This window comes from Podarcis muralis, chromosome 2, assembly GCF_964188315.1.
Source record: "Podarcis muralis chromosome 2, rPodMur119.hap1.1, whole genome shotgun sequence".
NCBI classification, from domain to species: domain Eukaryota; kingdom Metazoa; phylum Chordata; class Lepidosauria; order Squamata; family Lacertidae; genus Podarcis; species Podarcis muralis.
Window position 1 is genome coordinate 70564055 of NC_135656.1, and position 12304 is coordinate 70576358.

At 42.1% G+C, this 12304-nt stretch overlaps 1 protein-coding gene across 7 annotated transcripts in view; it reads left to right on the forward strand.

Moving 5' to 3' along the window:
- Positions 1 to 12304, forward strand: part of SEMA3F (semaphorin 3F) — a 122978-nt gene that overhangs the window by 55515 nt on the left and 55159 nt on the right. The gene's annotated exons all lie outside the window — the stretch shown is intronic.

Sequence of the window (12304 nt, forward strand, 5' to 3'; positions counted from 1 at the left end):
AATGTTCAATACAGGAAACTGCTTTATACCAAGTGAAGTCATTCACCTATGTAGCCCAGCATTATCTCTGAATGGCAGCATCCCTCCAGGGTCTCAGACAAAGTTCTCTCAAATCATCTGCAAATAATCATTCTAATTGGTGATACCAGGTACAGTGGTACCTCAGGTTACAGATGCTTCAGGTTACATACGCTTCAGGTTACAGACTCCGCTAACCCAGAAATAGTACCTTGGGTTAAGAACTTTGCTTCAGGATGAGAACAGAAATCGCGCAGCAGCAGTGCGGTGGCAGCGGGATGCCCCATTAGCTAAAGTGGTGCTTCAGGTTAAGAACAGTTTCAGGTTAAGAAGGGACCTCCAGAACAAATTAAGTACTTAACCTGAGGTACCACTGTACTTATGTTCCATTAAAGCCCACAGAACAGAGGCCTTTAAGGAGAGAATAGGACTTTGCTTTCCCCAGACAAGCACAAGGCAGCTCAGTAAGTGCAACAGATGCAAAATGCATTAAACAGCTTTATGGATTAGCCTCATATAACAGATATGTTCTTTTGTCTGTTCTGAAAAGCAGCTACAAATAAATATAGATAGTGGCATTAAAAATAAAGTAATAGCCCTAGAACAAAAATATTTAGTAGGGAAAAGAAAGGGCAAAGCAGTTTCTGAGATGCTCTGGAAGTTGACCCATAGTGAAGCTCCCCACACATCTCACATTCAATGACACCTATAGACACATCCTCAGATGCACTTGTATAAAGTGACATAGAAAAAAACATGGACTGCAGTCATAGACATCCCAACTAAGTACCCCAATTTCTGAACATCATTACACTTTGGTTTTAAGGTGCTTGTTCTTTTGTCCCTGAACATTTTGTTTTATATTGCAAGAAGACCCTGCACTCCAGGCCCAAATCCACTAAAAGGAAAAGGTGACTGCTAATATATTAAAGTCCTCTAAGCACTACAGGGAAAATGGAAAGGTTAGCTCAAATCTCAGCTCAGCAGGAAGAAGAGGGCGTGGGTGGGAAACTGGTAGAATGTGTGCAGAACTATTACAGGGAAGACATTATCCCTTCTCCAAAGAGACTCGTCAGCAATGATCCCTGTCTAGCAGGTTGAAAATTTTCAAGGAGATTTGCTACAAAAATAGATTCAAGTGCTACAGCAACGAGTCTTCAACAAGCAGAAGGAAATGGCACAAAGTAATGACTGATGAAGGGGCATTTATGGGGATAGATGGATGGAAAAACAGCTAGCAACTTGAACCTCTTCTGAGTTTATGAAGAGGTTTTATAATCCTATTAGATCAACCAAATGAAACAAAGGATTGGCCTCCACCCAGTCTGGTGAGGAGGGTTTCTGCCGGCACCCTGGGAAGCTACCAGATGGACTTGAGGAGCAAAAGGGGTGATAGGACAGGCTGATAGGAGGAGCCCGTCTGTCTCTCTTTCCTTTAATCTCGCTTTGAGATTGGATTAGCCAGGTGGAGTGTCCCTTGCTCCTCTGCTGGAGTTTGGGCTGACTGAAAAATCCAAAGCAAGTCTGAGCTGATATCCCAAGAATAGTGGGGTAGTTTAGCTGCAGATCAGAGTCTACCATATTCCTTTGTGGGCACCTATCCCTAGGTTGAGGATAGGACCTGCCATAGTGGCATAAAAATCAGCCCAGTTAATCTTAACAGTAAACCAAATGCCTATTGCAGCAGCAGTAGCCTAGCATATATATTTCTCTGTGCAAAATGCTTCAGCGTTAATGTCTTTTTAGGACCTTGCCACTTGTTTGGGCACATGGAGCATTTTATTCCCTCATGGGTATCTGTGCACTATTCTTTCTTCCCATCCCATCTACCCACCCATCCATCTGCCCATCCACTTCAAGATATTCAACACCTGCACTTGGCTTTCTCTTGTTTTCATAGCTCAAGTGCAAACTTGAGATCACAGTGTAAGTCATTATAAAGAGCTTCTGAGGAGGGTTGATATTGGGGAGAAGTGTTTGTTTATAATGCATGTGATTTTTAAAACAATTCCATCCTAGGTTTAGTGCCAACTCCTTTGTCTCTTGCTTAGGATCCTCTACAAGGCAGATGCCACCTTGTTACAAGGCAAGTGGCTTTGCTGTGTGGGAGAGGATAGTAATGATGTAATTAGCAAACCCCCCTGGCTTCTAGGGGTTGTGCAGTTGTTATTTCCTTGCAAAAGGTTTTAATCTATGAGCTGATAGAAAACAGCAGGGGTGATAAGAGACCTTGCTGAGCTACATAGATTACAATTCCCTGTCTAGGAATTAGCCTGAAAAAAACAAAGCCTGGGGGAAGGAAGAATTCCAGATAAGGGAGGAGTGACTCCATCCTCTCCACCCCTGCTGATTGTGGTATCCTCTATGTCACCTCTGGCTTAGAAGACTTCATACATTATGAGAGACAACTGGATTGATTGATAGATTTTTTTAAAGATGTGAATATATGTCAGGAAGCCCTAACCAGTCACTGGTATGTGTGCATTTTCTACATCTTCCAAAACACCCACCTGTCTCATAAACATGTTACATTTTAGAGTGTGCACTATATGTATGGGTTGTAAACATAGTGTGTGAACTTCCCCTCCTTTTGTTCCCACTTAGCCTAATGTGGCCTCCTTTTGGCTATATGAACCTTTTCATAGATCAGTAAGATATCCAAACCCTTGTGCATCTATGATCTCCTAGAAGGGTCTATTTGCAGAGACAGATCACAGCATATGAGCCAATATACCATACTGGTCATTGGAAACATAGATGAAGCTCAAGAGTATAAGTATGTACATACATATTCTACCTGTTTACTTAGAGATTTATACCCTGCTTTTTAATCTCAAAGTGTTCCCAGATTGGCTAACAACATTTAAAAGAACCAAAATCAAGTAGTGAGTAACATAATTAAAATAGCAGAGCAAACAACAACAGTGAATCATATAAGCCAAAACCAGCAGGATATGAATATACATTAGAACAATATCTTAAAAGCTTGGTTAAATGGAAAGTGTTTGTCTATAGCCAAAAAGACATCAAAACTGGCACCAGAAAAACCTCTGTATGAAGGGTATTCCAAAAATGGGGCACCACCCCTGAAAACACCCTCTTGTGGGTCACCACCCTCCTCAATTCAAAAGATAGGAGGACCTAAAGGAGAGTGTCTGAAGAGTATTTCAATGATGTCTGAGCAGCTTCATGTAGTACAGGCATGTTTTGGGGGCCTAATCCGGCCCACTGGGTGGTTTAATCTGGCCCCTGTGGCAGTTTATTTCCTGGGATAAAAATCCTTTAAAAAGCTCAACAACTTCAGTCCCAAAAAAGGTCAACAACTTCATCAAATCTGGCCCTCTTTGAAAAAAAAGTTTGGACACCACTGATAGAAGCAAGTGGTCCTTAAAGGGCACGGGACTTAAGTTGTATAGAGTTTTCAAGGTCAGGGCCAACACTTTAAATTGTGTTTGGAAGCTGATGTTTTGCAGCAGTTGTGTTCCTAAGAGTTTCTTGCTTTGCATTTCCATAGTTTCTTGAGTTTGTGTATTTCACACACACACTTAAATACCTCCCTTCAGTTCACAGACTTTTTGGTGCAGTTAAAAATTAACAAGTGTTGTATTTCCTTTCCCTCAGATTATATGAGTGTGATACTGATGGAAACTATTCTCAGTGCAGTGAAGTTTGTGGGAGTGAGCAAGTTTATGTAAAGAACATCAATCTTGGCGCAGGCTAGATAATTAGGCTCTTTTTCTGATAGAAGCATTATTTATTTTATTTATTACTGCATTGCATATGATTCTCGAACGGGTGGAATTCCATAATGCAACCACTCCAATTTCTGTACCTGATAGATGGGAATAAGGAATTTGGCCCTGATCAACACCATATAGCCTTAATATGTTAAAAGTATGCATTTTAGGCTTTGTGCAACTAGTACTGCTTTGAAGAAATTTTCTAGGACTTAAGATGACTTCCTAACATGAACTTCTTCCTCTGTGTTCAGATTCAGCAGCCCATCCCTAGCCTGACAGTAGTATTAGGAAAAGAGCATCACTGGAAAAGTTCACAGCTGCTATAAGAATTTGCTATTGTCCATTCTTACCCATTATCATATTGCGAGGTTGGCTCTTTTTTGGAGGTCTCTTGGGTTTGCCCCTTAGTATGTCCCCTGGACATTTTGAGATGCTATCTTGACTCTTGGGGCAGCTGACCTGGGGCCTGCTTTATCAAATAATTATCCATTGAGCTCCCAAACAATATCAACAAATCTGTCCCAAACAAACAATCCATCATCCTTATTGGAAACAGATCATAAAGGCATAAACAATCCCAGCCTGGCCTCCGGATCTCCCTCACTCTGTGTGTGTGCTGCCAGTTGTGTTTCCTTGGCCAGCTGCACTGAATAAACTAAATGTAGATTCATTAATTACTGAGCTATACATCACCAAGGCCTCTGGAGAACACATCATCCTCCAAAGCTGAGCTGTTCTGCCCCAGGTCAGGGGGAAAAAGCCTTTTCTCATTTTAGGGCAACATGAACTCTTGGGAAAGCAAACAAATCACCTAATCACAGAGAAACTGAGGAGGGAGGAGATGGGGGGGAGAGATGTTCAAGGCCAAAGGTGGTTGTTGATCTCACATCCTGAGACATCACATCCTGTAGCTAGGTTAGTCTTGGCATGGCAGGGGGAGCAGGAAGTATCCCATGCCTTTGACCGTGTAATGCATGGAAGCTGCCCAGTAAGTCCTTATGCTTTGCTACCCATTTTCCAGCTAACCATGAATCACTTCCATGATGAATTTCAGCCAGCAATACGCAAATCCATTTCCATCCGTTTGAGGCACTCCCTGGGCACTGCTCCATTGTGAGATTGCAGCCTTCACCTTACTCCTTTGTCCCTCCACCTTTTCCTTTATTATCAAAAGCTGAAAGGAGGGATGAGTCACCCAGAAAGATGACAGAAGAGCTACTGGGTACTTGCTTCCTGGACTTGCCCAGTCACCCGCTGCCTGGGCTGTATCAGGAAGGGATACTCCCAAGAAATGTACTGGCGATGACTTGCAGTGAGCAGGAATTCCTCTCCATCCCAGTTCTTTTTCTTTTCTTTTTTTAAAGTGATGTGTTCTTGAGAGATCAAGAGATATGTTTTCTAGTAAGTCTTATTGATCAGGGGTGGCTCGTCACATTTCTCTTACTGCGGCTAAATGAGAATCTGGCCTCACCCCACCCCCACACTGAAGCCTTGCTTACTAGGGTTGTATGGTGGTGGTTTCCAGTGAGATCTTCCTGGAAGCTGCACCATCCCAGTGGCAGTGGGGGGAGAGTGGGGCACCCATGGGGGTACTGCCCTGCAAGATTCTGCCACCTGAGGCAGTTGCTTCGCTCCACCTCATGTGCAAGAAGGCCCTGCTGATGATGTCTGTGACAGTCACTTCTAAGTTAGTCAGTATGGGATTGCAACTTGAATTTACTAAAGCTTCATTAAACTCCGCTGATTTGAGCTAGCACACAGTACTACAATTAGTGATGGGCAAACTCTCATTGCAACCTTTGGGAATTGGCCAGGCAATTGTAAGTTTCATTGGTGAATGCTTTTTGTATGTTCATGTGGTGCAGGGGAACGAGGAAGGCAACTCTGGGGGCAGGTGTCATTGGCAGTGGTGTCACCCAAGAAGCAACACTTATTGTTGTGGTATTGTAGCATCTTCATTTCCCACTCAGCCCTTCCTGGTAACAAGTCAGTTCCTGGTAAATGATTTAAGCACCACCTCAGTAATGCTTTGGCTTATGCTATGATAGGTATGGACAACAACTCCGAACAGATCTAGCTGAGACTTTTGCTTATCCATTGGCTGCCAGTTGAGTCTATATCATCGTTGTCTAGAGTAGTGGTTATCAATTAGTTAAGTACTATGGACCCTCTGTTTTTCAAAAGGCAAGCCATGGACCCCCTACTTTTGAAAATTTTGATAGCTCCATGGTAGTTGTTGTTATGTGAATAGTGCCACGGACCCCCTGGGTGGGTTACACGGTTGGTATCGTGTGTGTGTGTGTGTGTGTGTGTGTGTGTGTGTGTGTGTATGTGTTTACAGTAATCCCAACAGCTAACAAGGCTGTTGTGTCATATCTTTGAAAGTTCCATGGCCTGATTCATGCTTGAATCCTTCCAGATGGAAGATACAGAAGAGAATATACAATAGTCTCATTCACTTGTAACACTAAACCAAACCATGACTAATCATGAAAAAGCAAGCGTGCTGGTACACAGTTCAATCACCAAGCCTACCTTCCTTCTGCCCTGCTCCTGTAGATGCCACACTATTTGGAGTGAAGTCCATGAGTTACTGCTCATGGTTTGTTTAGAGCAGGATAAACTGCAAGCTTGGGTTAGGCTGTAGTCTAAGCCAAACCATGGTTTAGCTCCCGTTAGTGCAACAGGAATGATTTCACAGGAGTGAAGCAGCTATGATTTTCTAATTGCATGATAACGCGCTTGCTCATTCATGCTAAGGCATAATTTGACTTAGCATTACGTGTGAACCAATACAATGTCATATAGCAAACTAAACATCATATAGTAAACTTTGTCCTAGACATTTTCCTTCTATAAAACTGTACCTGAATAATTCTGTGGACTGTGTAATTCTGTTCTGCAATTTACTCTGAAAACACTCTATTCTTGACTGAAAATATCTCAGCCATATCTACTTACCTGGTTCTGATCTTCCTTCTGAGTCACACAGCACCTGTTTACCTGCAGGGTTGTTGCTCTTGGCACAACAGCTGATACATCTGAGCAAGCTCTATAACTGCTTTATATTTGAGTGGGCATTCTGTACTCATCTGCCTGAGAAGGGGCACCCACTTTCTTCAGATGTATACTGTATCAAGCCTACCAGCACTTTATCCAGGAACATATATTGCATTTTGTCTTTTATATTTTTATTTAATCTCTTATGGACAGTTAAATGAGTTGGTGGTGCATGCATTAGCCTCCCTCTCCTCAGTGGCATCCTAGAACCTGTGTGCTTAGTATTATAGGGGAGTTTTACTCAGAGATAGATTATGAAATGGGCCACATATCACAGAGGGTGGGGATGGGGCACTTGTGGTCCTCCAGATGTTACTAGACTTATAACTCCCATCATCACTGACTGATGGCCGTGCTGGCTGGGGTGATAAGATTTGGAGTCCAGCAACATCTAAGGGCCTTGGGTTCCCTATCTCTGAGATAAGCTCATGGAGCTCTCCAGAGTTTTAGATGTGGTATAGTTCAATGATAATAAAGTTGTCTTCTAGCTCGCCCAGGTAGATATGAAAGCATTTGGTACTCAGCTGCTTTGAGCATCCAAAACTAATTCAGAGTAGGGTGTGTACTCATCTCTTTTCTAAAGCAGCAACCTCATTTCAAATAGGGCTCATCCACAGTTTTACTTTCCCTGCTGTTTCCCCCCATGGAAAACCCACTACATACTGCTGAATCAGAGCAAACGTCAATTGGGTTTTCTCCGGATTGATGGTTGCTCCAATTTAGCACTAAAGAGCAGGTTTTCCAGGGTGGAGTGGTGGGGCAAAGGCAACACTGCTTGAACCCATGCCCAGAAAGCATGAAACAAGCAGAAAACCACTTTGATCTGTGCTTTCTAGGCATGGAACAAGTGGAAGTATGGATGAACCCAAAGCCAGAAACATAAGACCAAAGCTGCCATACCAAGGACTTAATTGGGTGACTCCTTCACAAAGTCAGCTCTTGACTTGCTAGCCTAGAACAATTCTGTGCATGCATCAGAGGCCATGTTGGCGCTGAGTTGGGTACTTTTATCCATTCTTCCTGCCCATTTAAGTTATTCCAGAAAACATTGAAGCTTGTGGAAAAATGAATATCTCCATTCCTGCAGCCCCTGCCCTGTTCCTCTTGTCTAGGAAGACATACTCCTCAATATCTTATCCAGCAGTTGCGCAGTCCCCCTCAGTCTGGGCTTGCCTTCTTTTCTGTGCTCACACACAGATTGTTCAGCTGTGACGCCAAAGTTAATGAGAACCTGCCATGTCTTTCATTGGGGTTATTTGCAAGGCACTGGGTGCTACCTTTTTTTGCTGTGTTCTTTTTTTGCTTGATGGGATTTTTAATGCAAAGAGACAGCAGCCTGCACAAGGCCCCTGACAGGCCTACAGCACATGGGGAAAAGACTGACTGACACAGTGCTCACTTGAGAGCAGAACAATCTGTGTTTCTGTGCTACTGCTAATTTGCTCTAATTATTTCTTGTCTAGATATGAGTGACTGAACTGTAGAACAGCACCAACCCCCTACATCTTAAATGGGTTTTGCACAGCTTTGAATGTCTTTTTTTTTTTTTTTGTTTAACTATATATAGTGACTTTTCAGTATTATATGTTTGGATATACAGCCCAGAACTGTTGAGTGTAAATGCCATGACTGAATAGTGTGCATGCTAGTTTAGTTTAAGAAGAAGAATATATAATGCTAGTAATGTTTATTTTTATTTAACGAACTACTTGATTGTAATAAAACTTCTTAAGCATTTTACAGCAAATGTTCCTAGTAATGTTAGTCATTGTACTCATCATAATTGAACATCAAATGTATGCTTGTATCTAATTGACTAACTTTGGCTAAACGATGCAATAAATTTGCTCCATACAAGTTTTATTTCCCTGCTTTGTAGTAAAAGATTTAATTATCTATGCTGTGTCTCCAGGTTTGTCTATGTTATATACTTTTTAAAAAATGTTGGCTACTTATAGAAAAAACACTGGTTTAACAACTTCTACGAGATGGGAGCTTTTTCATCCCTGTTCTGTTGTGGCCGTATCTGAGATTTAATCAAGAGAGGCACAGTTATTCAAGACAAGATTTATTTTTTGTTGTGAGAGTGTGTTGTTTCCTTCTTTCCATTTTTACCTCCACTGGAGAGTTGCCTCTATGAGCAAGCAGCATGTTCCTCCTAAATGTTAAGCTCTTAGAGGCTTGGTTTTCAGATGAAAAAGGTGTTCATTAATAATGTTGTATATCATTTGTGCTGTGCTTCTGAAACAGCAGTTGGAGTCAGATTTCTGAAAATACAAACTATATGAATTCTCCTGAAACATATTTTCCAGAATAGAGCTGTACAAAGGTTGTTCCATCCTAACATAGATTCAGTGAATCAATGAACTACCAAATAATCTCATAATTTAGCCTGTGGCTCTAAGACTTTGGGGTTCATCAGACCAAGGGATGCCACTGATACAAATAACTGTCTGAGGGCTCATCCACATATACCTTTTGCAGTGAGTTTTCTAGGCACAGGTCCACACAGGACCACAGGTCCCAGTCCATGTTTTTTTGCCCCACCGCATTCCCCAGGAAAACAAAATCTTTACTGCTGAATCAGAACAAACAGCAATTCCAGTTTTCCGTGGATTGCTGCTTGCTCAGATTCAGCAGCAAAGAGCAGGTTTTCATGGTGGAAACACCAGAGCACACACACACACAAAAAAGCTGTGGGACCCGGACAGCCCAGACCTATGCCTAGAAACGCAGAGCAAAAGTAAGTTTGGATGAGCCCTGAGAGTTTTGATTGTATATTACCCTGCATAACGAGTGTAGAATTTGTAAATGTGAATACTAAAATTGTTGCTGTTGTTGTTTTGAAGAAAGATTGTGCCATGTCTAGGAGCTGAGCCTGAGCTAGTGTTAGACTATTGAACAGTTAGGCAGATTCTGTGTTTCTATAATCCCAGCTCCAGAACTAGTTAGTGTAAGTATGATTTTGTAGCACTTTGCTGGATTGTGGAAAAAGCCATTGGTTACAAAAGTAATTTGCTTATGAAGGGAGCCACTACTGGGACCTATTTATTTCACTCGAGTGAATAGCTAACTATGTTCCAACTTCTGACAAAGCTGCAGAAGGGCATAGCTGTTGATTAAATAAATTGTTCTGGGGTTTTTTTTTTGGCTGTATAACTCTGTAAGGTACCATGTGTATTGATGGACCTATATAAATAATATATAACCACCACGATACTTTTAGCTGTAGCTGTGCATGAGGAACTATGCCTGTCTCAGGGGAAAAAAATATGCAGTGAGCTGCTGCCATTCAGTGGATTGACAAGTCACATGGGTATGCTGTCAGTCACCCTCCTTGATCACTGTAATTTGGGAGTGTAGTCAAGAGAATTTCCATTATTCATTTTCCAAATTTGTGGCGGGGAAGAGAAGCATACACTGGCTAGTCATCCACTTGCATGTGCAAGTTTGAAAGGTGGGGGTGGGGAGATGGACACAGCTCCAACACTCCAAAGCAGTTTGCTTCATGTTGACTCTTTAAGCACTTTGCAGCAAAAGGGCAGAAAATTCTCAGACATATGGACCCAAGTAGGGATTTGTTTAGATAAACCATGGGCACTAGGCAAGTTTTTAAAAACTCACCTAGGAAAAAAGCTTTTGTATTTGGTTGGTTGGTTCTATGAAGGTTGAGTTATGAATGCTTTAAATCATATGTTGGTCCCTAGCTTTTACACATGGCATTGGCATTTCTGAACAAACAAAAATATTCGCTTCTTGGTTAAAGATTTGGCTTATGTCCAAACCATGACAGCAGCCTCTACTCCCATCCCTGTTTGAGCTCTAGTCATTGTGATTAGTAGCCAGAGCCTGACAGGTTCAACTATGCTACCTCTTTAATGTTTTACTGGGAAAAGGGAGGCCTATTTAGGGCCATATAGCAATCTTGAACTCAATTCCCATCTCTTGCTGTAATGCAAGCCTGTCTCAGAAGGCAGAGGTTATGTCATAGAAGTGCATCAGTGAACCACATCCTGGTTCCATGCCACTATTGGGGACTGGTGTGCCAAATGAGAGCTACAGGGCCAGTAGCAAATCCAATTTATTCATTGATACAAATGAAATTAGGCAGGCCCAGTGGCAGGGGGCAGGGAGAAGCATGTGAAGAACGCCGGGGCCTCTGCCTCCCTGTGAGGAGGCAGCAGCTGGGGATGAGGCAAAAAAGGCAGAACCTAAACAAGGTTTAATACTGCTTTGGCCTTACTCACCCTTTCCCTATTAACCCCCCTGCTTGCTGTATGGGAGGCCCTCCAAACTGCTGCCCAGCTTCAGTGTTCTGACAGGCAAATTGAGGAAGAAACAGATGTTGGAGCTGCTGCCAGATGCTTCATCCAGATGTTTGTTTGTGTTGAGTGTAGACACAAATACAGACTCACCCCTGTGCTGACATTTGAACATCCACGCTGCTTGAAGGTTGCACATACATTTTCTGCCACACAGAGTCTCAGAAAATGAGAAGATTTGTGTTGACATGTTCGTGTTTTGTTTAGTGACCATCACATATACTTCTTTTCATAGATTTGGTGATGCATGGGCATTCACAACAGGCATACAAGCAAACACATAGACAAACACCCATAATTACATGAGGCTATTTCAAAATACTTTAAAACTATATCCCCCCCCCTTGGTAGGTCTGAAGGTTAGTCTTTTTCTTTCACTGCTATAGAAAAAGAGCAATGTGAGAAAGGATTTTTTTTTTATAGATTACCTTAACAAACACTGTACACAGTTAAAAATGTTAGCAGGATTAATATAACACTTGTAATGTAATAATTCTGTGGTTTTAAATGGAAATTTGAAAATAAATTTGGATAATATTATAAGATGCAGTATAAAAATAAGCATTATGGAAACTACAGAGGTGGGTGGTGGAGAGAAGTCCAAGGGTTCAGAGAATCCTGTATATGTATAAAATTGATTGGTTGAAAGGTTAGATACAGACTTCTTCACTGCAATGGTATGACAGAGAAGCACAAGGCTTCTAAAGGTGGTGTTTTGAAAATTGCTTGAAAACTGAAACAACTGAGTACATTTAACTACCCAGTAAGGACCGTTATCATTCATGTAATCATATTCCATGCTGGAGTCACAAGGACTGGCTTAAGGCATCGCGTTGCCTGAGGCCAAGGACAAGATACATCCCTCCCATTTCATGTATAGAAGCTGACCCTCTGGCAGCTGAATCCTGCACTGTACCTGAGAGCAACAAGCTAGGCATATGACACCCAGAGATCTGTCCCTATCAGCAGCTTGATGCCACTTGCTTGCTGCTCCTCTTGGTGTCTGATCACTGTCTATCCAGAGCTTTTCAAACTGTGTGTTGCGACACATTAGTGTGTTGGCTGCAGTATGTAGGTATGTTGCCCTAACGCTCCCTGCACTCCTCCTGTGGCTGGAAAGGGCTCGTTTAACCTCCTGTTTGCTCGTAAAACTGCATTACCGTG